General features: G+C 33.3%; 1 pseudogene; it reads left to right on the top strand.

Moving 5' to 3' along the window:
* Nucleotides 1–9,758: 9,758 nt before the first annotated feature.
* Nucleotides 9,759–13,542, top strand: part of LOC112034940 (carotenoid 9,10(9',10')-cleavage dioxygenase 1-like) — a 28,927-nt pseudogene continuing 25,143 nt past the window's right edge.

The following is a 13,542-nucleotide window of genomic DNA, read 5'->3' as shown; positions in this document are numbered from 1 at the left end:
AAATGTTTTTTTCCCGAAATGGGGAGAAAACTAGGTGGGGATGCATTTTTTTTTTTTATTGACAAAAATGCTCATGTGCAAGTGCACATGGGCTTCATCCATTTTTTTTTTCTTCGAGGCAGTAACATTGCTCTTTTTTTTTTTTTTTTTTTTTTTTTTTTTGGTTATTTGTCACATTTTTTTTTTTGTTTTAATTGGGCATCATTGTTTAACAAGGATATATGAGTAAATTTATTCAAACTTATTTTTTTTTTCATCCCTCCACTTTTGCACTCTCAACCAAACAAAAAAGAGAGAAATTAAAATATTTTCTATCTTCTCACCATTTTCTATCCTTTTTACTTTTCTACACTTTCAACCAAATAGACCCTAAGAGCGTGAGAATGAAAAAGAAAAAAAAAAGAGTTTTTAATTTTTATTTTAACTTTATTTCTTTACTTAAGGCTTCAACTATACATAAGGAAGATAAATTGATGGTGTTCTCTTGGAGGATTTTTTTTTTGCTGAGATCATAGAGACTTGAAGTGTTAGAAAGGAAGATTTTGCTATTTGTTTTGTAGTGAGATTGTATTTACTTATTGAGATTATTTGTTGTATTTCTAATTTATTATGAACTCAAGTTTGATATAAACTTGAGTATTGCAAACTTTATTTTCATAGTGAATTTTTTGGAGCTGCCCTTGGTTTTTCCTAAAAGCTTTTCATGTAAGTTTTGATGGTTTTGTATCGGTGTGTTTTTTTGGTGCTCGTTGAAATTTTGTTTCCATATATATTTTTATTGATTGAAATTTTGTTTCTATATATATTTTGTTTCCATATACCTAGTCCTTTTTCTCTATCGCCCTCCACACACGCCAGACGGCCACCGAAGAATCAATAAAATAAATTTTTTTCGGTAAGAAGGGAATTTTATTTATATAAAAAAGCTAGAACATCGTATTTGTCTAATAGACACCTGTGAAAGATGTCTAGTTACATGAACTAAATGGCACTCACGTTGAGTCCCTATACACAAAAAGTCCCATACATATTTACAGAACACAAAAGGACAATCAGAAAATGTTTCCAAAAAACTAGCTTGCATCCTCCCTCTCTTGGCCAGCCATTGATACAAAGTTTGCCTCACGTTATATATGATGTAGGAGAAAGTATAGGTGTTAAAACATTTTTCCAAAGAAAAGAAAACTAAAAGTTAAGGGGGTGTTTGGTATACCATTTTAAACAATAATTTTCATTTTTTAAACAACATTACACATATTTTCATATATTTTTTCATCTACACATATTTCCATATATGTTTTTAAACAATAATTTTCAGTTTTTAAACACACGTACCAAACGGACTCTAAACCATTTAAAAATGAATAATTAAAAATAAAAATAAAAACAACAACAACTTAGACAAATATAAAAAATACATTATAAAAAAAGACAAATAAAAAAATAAAAAACAAAAAACTGTAACCAAGCGACACGGTGTCGAAAAATCCTTGTAAGATCCTGTCAAAACATTGAACAAAGTCAACAAACCAAGCGACACGTAACAACTTGACATTCTTTGTACATTTATTGTGAACCAGTGAAGTCGCAATACATCTTTTGCTTTTTGTTAGTCATTCTCCAATGAATTATTTTATTGATTGCAGGATGCTCTCAACAAGGAATGGGTGGTCCATCCGCATCACAAAAAATTATACAGTTTTTATTGGACTACATTATTTGTCAATTATTTTATTAAAATTTATTTATTTATTTAAAATTATTAAGTTAATAATTAGTTTCTGTTTAAAATAAATTTTTAACTCAAAAATTTTAAATAAATATAAATCTTTAATACAATGGTAGATAAATGAGATGATCCACTAACAAAACTGTATAATTTGTATGGACCAACCATTCCCTGTTGATAGCATCCTGCAATCAATAAAATAATTCACTGGAGAAAGACTAACAAAAAGCAAAAGATGTATTGCGACTTGTCTGGTTCACAATAATATTATTTGTCAATTATTTTATTAAAATTTATTTATTTATTTAAAATTATTAAGTTAATAATTAGTTTCTGTTTAAAATAAATTTTTAACTCAAAAATTTTAAATAAATATAAATCTTTAATACAATGGTAGATAAATGAGATGATCCACTAACAAAACTGTATAATTTGTATGGACCAACCATTCCCTGTTGATAGCATCCTGCAATCAATAAAATAATTCACTGGAGAAAGACTAACAAAAAGCAAAAGATGTATTGCGACTTGTCTGGTTCACAATAATGGCATGTTTGGATGTTTAAAAAAGGAAGGGGAGTAGAGTAGAGGGAGGGAGAGTAATGCAATTACTTTGTTTGGAAGTTTTTTAAAGAATGAGGGGGAGAAGTTTGGAGGAGTTTGGAGGGGTTTGAACTCCCTCTAGCCCCCCAATTTTAATTCCCCAAAATTGGAGAGATTTAGAGGGGGAGTAGAGTACATAAACTATTAACCAAGTAAATTACCTAATTTACCCTTATTATATTAACAAAATTACACAAGGGGAAGAGCTAATTACTCCCTTCCGCCTTACTAATTTTAAAAACATCCAAATGAGGTGGAGGTGAATCATTCTCCTCTACTCTCCTCCCCACTACTCCCCTTCCCTCTACTCCCCTCTACTTTCCTCCCTCTCTAAACTTCCAAACAAGCCATAAATGTACAATGTCAAGTTATTACGTGTCGCTTGGTTTGTTGACTTTGTCCAATGTTTTGACAGGATCCTACAAGGATTTTTCGACACTGTGTCACTTGGTTCCAGCTTTTTGTTTTTTATTTTTTATATTTGTCTAAGTTGCTGTTGTTGTTGTTTTTATTTTTATTTTTAATTATTTATTTTCAAATGATTTAACTTTTAGTATTCTTTTCTTTGGAAAAATGTTCTAACACCTCCTTAACCTTAGTGTAATGATTATTATACTAATTTTTTTTGAGAGAGAGAGAGAGATTTAACCTATGACGTCCGTTCTTGATAATAACTCTTTATCATCAGACCAAGATACCGATCAGTTTTTTATTATACCGCTCATGATTATTATACCAGTTGGACTTTTATTTTAACCAATTTACTTATTAAACATTTTACATTTATTTCAAATTAGTACATTAGTTAGTTTGCCGTTAATAAATTAACAGACTTCTCATGTGAGACACACGTGTAACATAAAAATTACCAAAATCAAACTACTAAAGGTGAAACTCATAGAGAGATGAGAGAGAAACTAGGTGCAGTTCACAGAGAGAGAGAGAGAGAGAGAGAGAGAGAGAGAGAGAGAGAGAGAGAGAGAGAGAGAGAGAGAGAGAGAGAGAGAGAGAGAGTTTGTAGACCTCTTTACCTCCACATCATATTTAAGCCTCCGCTCTACTAATTCATTCACTGTTTTCCTGTTTGCTAGATCTAACTGTCTTCTAAAAGATTCAGAAGTATAAAAAGAAAAGTCACTTGTTTAATTACATATTAAGATTTTGAAAAGAAGATAAAACGAAAAATAAAGTTTACGAACCAAGTCAGAACCCTACAGAAGAAAGAAGAGAAAATGTAGAAGGAAGCAAAATACCATAGGAGTTTGGTGTCATAGGAAGAAAAAGAACTATTAATGGTCCAAAGTCTCAAGTATACGACTATTCCCAAAAACATTTTCATTTCCAAACCCCCCAAGAATTTCCTCCTCTCTCCTTTCCATGCTCTTGCTCTCTCTCTCTCTCTCTCTCTCTCTCTCTCTAAACTAAACCTAGTTTCTCTCTCTTCTCTCCATGGGTTTCACTTTCAAATATTTTATTTTGGTAATTTTTATGTTACACATGTGTATCACATGAGCAGTCTATTAGTTTATTAACAGCAAAATAACTAATGTATCAATTTGGCACATATGTAAGTTTCGGTTGTAAATTGGCTAAAATAAAAGTTTAGAAGGAGTAATGGTCACTAGCCTAGAGTTCAAGGGGTGTAAACGTATTTTTCCTTTTATTTTTTTCAAATAAGTTGACTTTTAATTTTTTGTTATACTTTGACATAAAACTTACCAAAAGTTATATTTTTTTGATATATACTATACAAATAAGCTATTAGAAATAAGCAAAAGACAAACGCATTACAGGATACCCAGGATACATATTGTCTATAAATATTTCGTATCCATGTGCTAGTTATGTATAAATAAATTCACATGAAACCTATAAATATTCACATTTATTTATACATATTGCTTGTAAATAAATCTCTTTTAAAAACAAGTGCCGAGTGTCTAAGCTACTTTCCAAAAGAGAAAATCATTGGGATTAAATCAAATGAGGTACTATTCTTAGAATAAGCATTGTGGGGTGCCTAAGGCCTTATGTGATACCATCAACTCTACTTTGGCAAAATATTGGTGGGGACAGACAAAGGATGAGAAGAAAATACATTGTTCAATTGGAAGAAGTTGTGTGCTTCTAAACGAAATGGTGGCATGGGCTTTTGGGATATTCAAGTATTTAATTTAGCTTTACTAGCTAAACAAGCATGGTGGCTGATCCATAGTACTCATTCTTTGTGTTTATAGGGTGTATAAAGCAAGATATTTCCCCAATTGCTCATTCATGGATGCAGTTCTTGGTAACAATCCCTCCTATGTATGGCATAGCTTGTTGGTAGCAAGGGAGATTATTAGAGAGGGTTCAATTTGGAAGGTTGGTGATGGCAAAAAAATTGAAGTCTCAACTCATAAATGGTTGTCCCACAAACCAATTTTCCTAGGGGAAGCTCGGCCAACTGTGTTTGTAAGAGAGCTTATGGACACTGATACTATGTAGTGGGATAGGGATAGAATTTTTGATCTCTTTGCCTACAGAACCCGGATGGAAATTTTGGCCATTCCTTTGCTGAATACCACAACACTTTGATTTGGGAAGAGAATTGCAGCAATACCTTCACGGTGAAATGAACATATCAGGTAGCATTGAGATTGTTAGGTTTTAGATCTCTGTAAACTAGATTGTTTAACTTAATTAATTAACCAAGTGAATACTTAGGTTATTATTCAGATCTAGGTTTGAATGTTCAAACAGCGTTGAAAACTCTATAAATGTTTAGACACCAAATTACAAAATTACCAATTCAAGTTTTATATCAAACAATGTATGTGCGGAAAATGATAACAAACTTATAACATAATTGATAAACAATCTAAACCATAAATAATCACAATCATAGCAGTAATTAAATGGTAAAGATAAAGGGAATAGAGATGCAAATACAAGGACAACACGCGATGTGTTATCGAAGAGGAAACCGAAATCCTCGTTGTAAAACCTTTCCGCCGTCCTCCAAGTGGTCAATAATCCACTAGAAAATTTAGTTGGGATACATGAACATCAATAGACCCTCTAAGCCTAATCTACCCAAGTACCTAAGCCCTCTAAGCTTCTTGCTCCAACGAGGTTGCGCCGAACCTTTTTCTTTTCTAGCTTACTGGATTCCGCTATGGCCCATAGCTTCAACCAATAACCATTGATTCCTTCCCAAACTGCTTCCCTTAACACCAAAAGACCTTCTCACAGACGTGGGTGTGGTGAGATAAGGATTTGGTCAATAACCTCTCAAGGATTTATCAATGGAGAGGAAGAGAGTAGAGGAATTTGAGGAGTCTCTTAGTAAAGATTGGAGATGAGGCAATCTTGTTTTTCTTTAGGGTTTCTCTCTCAATTTTTCTCTCTGGAAGCTTTCTCAATTTCGTGGGTATAAGGGTCTATATATAGTGGTGTGTGTTTGGAATACGAAGAGACAGTTTTTGCCAAACAGGGTAAGTTGGCGGTTTGGCCTTGTGGCTTGTCCAAGTCACGAGTTCAAGTCTTGACGTAATGGCCTAGCCAGCTTGGGACTTTTGTCCTATAGTGCGACAGCTAGTGTGACCCTTCAGCTTTCCTGTGTGCTTCTCACATGCCTGCAGTTGGCGACTTGCCAGTCGCGAATCCTAGCCGTGGAACTCTGCTTTTTTGCACAAACTTGAGCTTTTCTTCACACTCTCTTTACACACTACCTTTATATGAATCTCACCTAAATACAGGATTACTAAATACGGAATAAAACTAACAAGATGGTTGATAAATTTCAACCTTACAAGGTTAAAAAAATAAAGTTATATCATGTAAAGTAGTGAAAAATAAAGAACACAATGATATGATTACCTAGAAAAACCAAACCGGTAAAAAACTTAGGGAGGATTTAACCTAGCTATCCTCCAGGCAAACAAATCCACTAATAGGGAATTGATTTTTTTACAAAAGATTTAACCATAAATTTATTGCTACCACATGTAGAACTTACTAATATGACCACGTGAAAGTTCCGAATTCATGGACTCCTTCTTTGTTAGGCTTTTGCAACACAAGCACCCACACTTGTGACAAAAATACAAACTCTCCTGTTTGTGACTCCAAGACCACACTTGAAGGTTTAGATTTTCAACTATTATTGATCTTGATGCAGTAACTTTAGATCTATCGATTCTAAAGATATGAGAGTGATATTTGGTAGTGACTTTGATAGAGGAAGGCACAAAACCTTTTAGATCTCACAAGAGCACCTCCAAAGTCATAATAAAACGTTCCTAGGGTTTCCTTTATATAGTAGAAGAAGTAGATCTGAAACCCTAATTTTTTTGGGTTTGAACTGCTGTTTGGGCTTAATTAAAATTTTGCAGATACGACTCTCGATTGGTCGAGCCTGTCTCTCGATTGGTCGAACTAGGCAAATTCTGAAATCTTCTTTTCTGCAACTTGCTTGGTCTTGGATATTGACTTGTATCACCTTGAGCATTGTCTAATAATGCCAATAGACTCTAAAATTAATATCTAGACAAATTTGTGTTCACGATTTGCCAATTGTTCTAAACTTTTAGAATCCAACAGAGATTAAAGGAACAATCCAAAACTGAGCACTCAATGGCTAGGATGGATTGGCCTCTCTGGAAAAAATCTAGAAACTAAATGTCCCTCCAAAGGTACGTACTTTTCTTTGGTGAGCTTGTTCCAGTATACTACCAACTCGAGAAATCTGCACAAGCAGAGATTGCAAGTGGAGCTAGGGTGTGGGTTTTGCTGCCAGACTACAAAATCGGTTGAAAATGTGCTGTGGGAATGTCCGTTTGCTAGGAATATATGGGCTTTATGTTGTGGAAAAATCTAGAAATGTCCAAATGCAGCTCTAGACTTTTTCTATCTATTTAGGATGATGGTTGACAGACTAACTCAGGCAGAGTTAGAGTAGTGGACGACAGTGTCCTGGACAGTTTGGAATGCAAGGAACAAATTCTACTTTGAGAAAATCCAACGGCATCCGAAAAACATTTTTAAGGAGGCTACTGGTTTGCTAGGGGAGTACCAGAGACTAAATGCAGCTCAAGTATAGGTATAAGGGGTGCTGCTGGGTGCTTTTGTTTTCTTTGCTGTCTGTGTTTTTGCTGTTTTTTTCCTTTCTTCCGGTTTGGTCTGTGGATGGTTTCGTGTATTTCTGTTGGCCATCTTGTACTGCCCATGTTGCTCACGGCAAAGCTTGTAATCCATACAGATTTCATATAGTTTATATCAATAAAGTTCTATCTATTATTCATTCTCCCAAAAAAAAAAAAAAAGTAGGCATATCAACATAAAGTACCTTAATTTTAGAGGGAATTTTAGGAAAAAGAAAGTGCCTATTGAGTCATAATTACTGAAGTACTAATTGTTTATCCCAAAGGTTTCTAGCAGAGAAGTGTGAAAGTCATTTGTAGATATAAGACTTGATGTATGTCTCTCTAGTTATTTTATATATATTTTATATACTACTGTCAGTTTCTTTAATTGACATTCTCTCATCTTCTTTTGTGTGTGTATTAAAAATATTTAGTATTCTAAATATATATATATATATTTTGTGGTGGGTATTTTCAGGATAGAAGATAATCCTTAACGGTATATTTAGTTGGGGTGAAACCTGAGTAGATGGAGAGCCTCAGTAGAAAAGGGGGTAGAAAATATATCTTTTACATTTTTTGGTTAAGAACGGAGAAGTGGGAGGGAAAGATGGGGGCCTAGTAGTTTTCTACCTAGACTCATCAAAATTTGATCTCACGGAATTGAGGATAAAATGAGAATTTCAAATTGTAGTTTAATTCAAATAGCTTAATTAGCCTTCTTTCTATTATTGTGCCTTCATTTCTTTTTTTATTGTTCGAATTTTTCTTTTCTTTTCTTTTGAACCAATGTGGGAAGCACTTTGGCTTGTGAACTTATGCTGAAAAAGGTTGACTGTCTTCTATGCATGAAAATAAAATAAAATAAACATTTATATTTAATAATTTAAAAAAATATATAGATAGATTGATAAATAATACGTATTTTTTTTTTAAGATAACTATAAAAAATACTACTTCTCATAAACTATTAGAAAAATGAGTTCTTATATAATATGAGCATAATAATCAATTCATATAAACTATTTTTTTTTCTTCATAAAAAATATATTTTCCATATTTTTGTTTTCTTCTCAATCGAGCAAAGAAAATTTGTATTTATTTTTTTCTACGTTTCAATTTTCCATCCTCTGTGCTAGACACATACGATGGAAAACTAAAATGTTTTCTTTCCTCTCACATTTCTATCTTCTTAATTTTTTTCCAACGTTTCAACCAAATGAAGCCTAAAGTAGATGTGTAGTTCGTGGCTAGTGATTGGTGGTGGCATCCACAAGAAGTACAAAGGATATTCATAATAGATGTTGTTGATATCGTATGTTGTTCATCCTAATTTTGCGTGTGAAAAATCCCAATTTTTACATAAAACTCCCAAAATTACAATTTTGTTCCCAAATCAAGGGAATGTAAAAAATAATGTGATTTTTCCTAATTAGATGTTGGATCAGCTAATTTTGAAAGTCCATAGTCAAAATGTCCTCTATTGAACAAGTATTAATCCAGTTGAATGATAGTCAAATGAAGTAAAAAAATTCACCTAAATACTAAAATTTCATCATTTCGAGTCCAAATTAATGTTTCAAAATATTTTTCCAAAGTTTGACCAATTTTGTCTACGGTCAACCTGAGCTTGACCCTGATTTGATAAAAAATCCAACCATTTGATTGAGATAAATTTGAGCCCATATTCTAGGTAGTTCAATTCCCATTAATTTGATAACTCATGGGTCTAAATCAGACTTAAAACGAGCAAGATATCACAAAAACATTGAAAAAAAAAAATACCCAACTCTTAGTCATCTTTTAGATAAGTGTCATGAAGCTTAATTATAGTTCAATCTATATTGAATTATAATAAAATAATCATGGATTGGCCAAATAAGGAGTCATTGGAAAGGTATAGCGATGAATTTCAATTTAGTAAGCTTGGATTGCTAAAAATTTATTTGAATTAAAAGAATTTATCAAAATATTAAATAGTGATTTTTAAAATAAAGCTTGTGTTTCATAAAACTTTCCAATGCATCAAGCTTTCTCAATTTGAAAACTAAAGGCACAAAGTGGACACCTTTAGAGTTTAGATACTAAACTAAACATCTCAAGCTTTCCAACAGTACCTTACTTGAGCCAAACAGAAAAGTCCAAAAGGTAATCATGTGGAAATAGGTACTATCATGAAAACCCACAATTATTTTTTATTTTTATTTTTTTTTTCCAGTTTTAGGTACTCTTTGCACACAAATGTTTAATTGCTCACCAACGTATTTTTAACCTAGAGAACCCTTTTTTGAGGTTTCCCAATGGCAGAAAATTCTCTTTTTGATGTCTCCACTTGGATTAGGAGGCTTGGTCCTAACTTCAAGGATTCCATCGCCCCCTACGGCCTTTCTTGTATCTTCCCCTACCATCAAATTAGGGTGGATGAACCTCTTCTTCATGTTGCTGCCAACTATTGGGTTCCTTCTCAGCAGGTATTCTGCTTCAACGGAATAGAACTATGCCCCACTATTGAAGAATTTGGTGCTATCATGGGTGAACTAGAGATCGATGATCTCATCTTCCCTATCATGGGTGGGGATCTTCCTTCTTTGTTGCAAGTTGTGTTGGGTGTCCCTGCTGCATGGCAAATAGGTGGTGTGTTTTTGGCAAGCTCAACCTTAGGTTGGTCTTTGAGTATTTTTCCAATTTGGCCCTTTTTGAGGGTGAAAGGCCATGCTCGTACTTTCTTTGTGCCTTTTGTTTGTGTGCTCTTGCAAGGTATTTCTTGATTCAAAACTTGTATTTTGTGGACATTTGGATGTGCGTGATAGCTTATGAGCTAAAGAGAGGTAATTCAGTGGGTTGATCTTGGCGGAGACCCTCAATGGTTTGGATGCCTTTCATAGGAGGTAAGCAAATTTCTTTGCAGGAAGCCTTCTTGTCCTTCAGGTATAATCCCTAACTTTTGCCTAGGTTCTCAACCTGGGGGGATCCCTCTAATTTTTGCATGGGTTGCCTTTCGGTTTTCAACCCATCGAGGCACCTTATATCGTCTTTCATCATTTAATTTTTTTTTCTCTTTTCTTTTCTTTTCTTTTTCTTTTTTTATTTTTATTTTATTTTTTAACTCCCTCATCTCTCTTAACTTGGCAGGATCCTTCTAATTTTTGTATGGGTTGCCTTTCGGTTTTCAACCCATTGAGGCACCTTATATCGTCTTTCATCATTTCACTCATGCTCTCTCTCTCTCTCTCTCTCTCTCTCTCTCTCTTTACATGGTAATTTAACGTAAAAACCTTAGTCTTAGTTATGTATATTTTATCTCATATCATCATATTAGATGAAGCTAATACTTGAAAAAAGATCTATGGTTGTGTAGACATCTCATTTTTTGTACTACTTATGACTCGAGCCCTCATTCCCCAATGAAGAAAACACTAAGAGGTCTAGGACTAATTTAGGGACTACCTATGAAAGATGCTTTCGGAAGAAAGAAAATCCTTAGAGAAACCCTAGGGATGCATACACTGCCTTGAGCCTATGTATGCTATCTTAACTCTTGCGTACACAACCATGAACATACGTACGCAGCTAGGGTCCCAAAATGCTTTGTATGGAAAGTTTTTATAAAAATCTCGGCAGAGGCAATCCCACATTGCTTGGAATTGACTCCACCCCTTGTCTTTGAACACTATAAAAAAGCACAACAGTCCTTTTCCAAAAAAACACAAAATTGACTCCAAAAAAGTGATTTAAGAGAAGTTTTTATTTTGAAAACCATCCTAAACGAATGTTTCTTGGCTGTGACTTATTTTAGTCCAAAGCCTTCTAGTTAAACTTACCAACCCTTTGGTATTTTATTTTGTAGATTGACCTAGGGGAACAATCAAAATCAAGCTTTAAAAGCTTCTTGCTTGAGGTACTTGTTCTTGCTTTAATCTTTTTATTTGTTTGTTTTTATCTCTATTTTTCTAATTTATTAACTCTCTACATAGTTAGGTTTGTGTTTTTTTAATAAGAAAGCATGCTAGGTTGTTTAGAGTAGGTTTGTTTGGTGTTTGTTTGCTATGTTTCTGGGCAAGGTTGCATACTCAAGCACATGCATGCGTACACTGCCTATTCATCCTGCATATGCAGGCTTAGCCTAAAAGCCCAAATTCACTTCTTCTTGCTTTTCACCTTGTTTAAATGCATGTTTAGCTTCTGTTTAGTTTATTTCTCACATTTTTAGGTCCTAGGTTAGTAGTATAACATGTTTTTAGCCCTCCTTTGTTTAGATTGCATAATTAGGATTTTGTGCTTAATGAACACTATGAACATGCATAAGAACATGAACATGCACTAATGCATAGGTGTTGTGATGCAGTGAGGTAAATGATATAATCACATGAACATGAACATTAAGTTATGCATAATCACATGAACATGCATTTCATTTGGTCACTTAACGTGATTTTGATTGGCGAACATGCTAACTTAGTGCTATGATACTATGCTTGTTTGTTTGCTTAATGCTACATGTTAATGCTCTTGCTTGTTTGTACACTTGCTACCCTTGGATAGACATGAGTGAATGCCATGATAGATGAACACTAGGTTTTGGGGATGATATTGTCATGTTGTATGTTTAGATGCATATTAGTGTGTGTGTGAGTTTAGAATGACATGTTAGAAGACCCTTTGATAGGACTAGGATTAGGAAGACAATGAGTGGAAGTTGACTTACAGGTCGGGTTGCATTGGGTGCCTAACACCTTCCTATCCCGGACACATGCTTTGGTAAAGATTGGTCCTTTCGAAAGGGTGCTATATTTATGGTTCCTAGACTTAATCTAGGTAGAGACTCCACTTTTCTGAGGAGACCAACTCATCCGGGCACTTGCGCCCACAGGTTGAGATTTTTTTTTTTTAATAAAAAAGATAATATAATAAGTCATAGCATATTTCAAATTTGATAACGGTTCATATATAATACAACATGCACTAAGCTATAAAAATGAAGTGACACGGAAGAAGCTACTCAAACTCAGAGGTTGTATAGGAAAAAAAAAAAAAATTCATATAAAAACTTATTATAAATGAGGAAGAGAGGAAGAGAAATTATAGTTTGACATAAATATTAATTTTACACATTCCATTTTGAAATATGGATAATTCAATCAATAAATTGGTTTCTTTTTAAGTTATTTTTTAAAAGTAAGTGTTGTTTAAGAATTATGATATTTTAGAAGTACTAGCATTTTTATGTTAGTTGACTTGAAGCTTAAGAACTAGTTTTGAGCAAGCTCAACATGGAATTTGTCAAAAAAGTCAAGTATAGTAGTATGCAATTACTTAAAAATAAACATGTGACAAGGTATGATCCAATATTAATATTATATTATATCAAAGTAATTAGTTTAAAGCTTTTGAAAAAAGATATTGGTATGAATACAGTTAAAAACAATTCATATTGGAGTGTATAGAGTTCAAACTACTACTTATTTACGAAAAGATGTCATATATGATCAAAGTTTTATTTAGAAGTTACATTTTATAGTGTTTAGTTTTTAGACCCCTTAAAACACAATTGGATTAACCTAGTTAATTAGCCAAGTTATTACTTAGTCCAAATTCCAGATCTAGGTTATCACAATCAAATAATCATATCATGCATAGCAGCGGAAAAATAAATAACACAATGATATGATGACCCAGGAAAACTAAACCGGTAAAAAACCTGAGGAGGATTTAACTTAGCTATCCTCAAGGTAAACTTGAATCCACTATAGAAGGAATTGGAGTTTTACAATAGAATTTAACTACTAACATTTTATTGCTACCCACCAGTAGAAACTTACTGACACGACCATGTGCAAGCTCCGAGACTACGGACTCCTTCTTTCTTGGATTCTCCAGCAAGTACAAGCACACCCGCTTGTGTATCTTTAAGCTCTTATGGCAGCAACTGAATGATCATCAAGTACAGACACAGAGACAAAATAAAAAATAAAAAATAATATTAAAAAAAAGAGCTAAAGATATTATAGTTACAACAAATTTTACTATTTAATTCTTATAAATTGATGCATCACCTTTTAAAACATTGCAAATAGTAATTAAGAA

The sequence above is a fragment of the Quercus suber genome, unplaced genomic scaffold, assembly GCF_002906115.3.
Source record: "Quercus suber isolate HL8 unplaced genomic scaffold, Cork oak 2.0 scaffold_105, whole genome shotgun sequence".
NCBI lineage: Eukaryota > Viridiplantae > Streptophyta > Magnoliopsida > Fagales > Fagaceae > Quercus > Quercus suber.
This window is presented reverse-complemented; position numbering and strand designations above follow the sequence as displayed.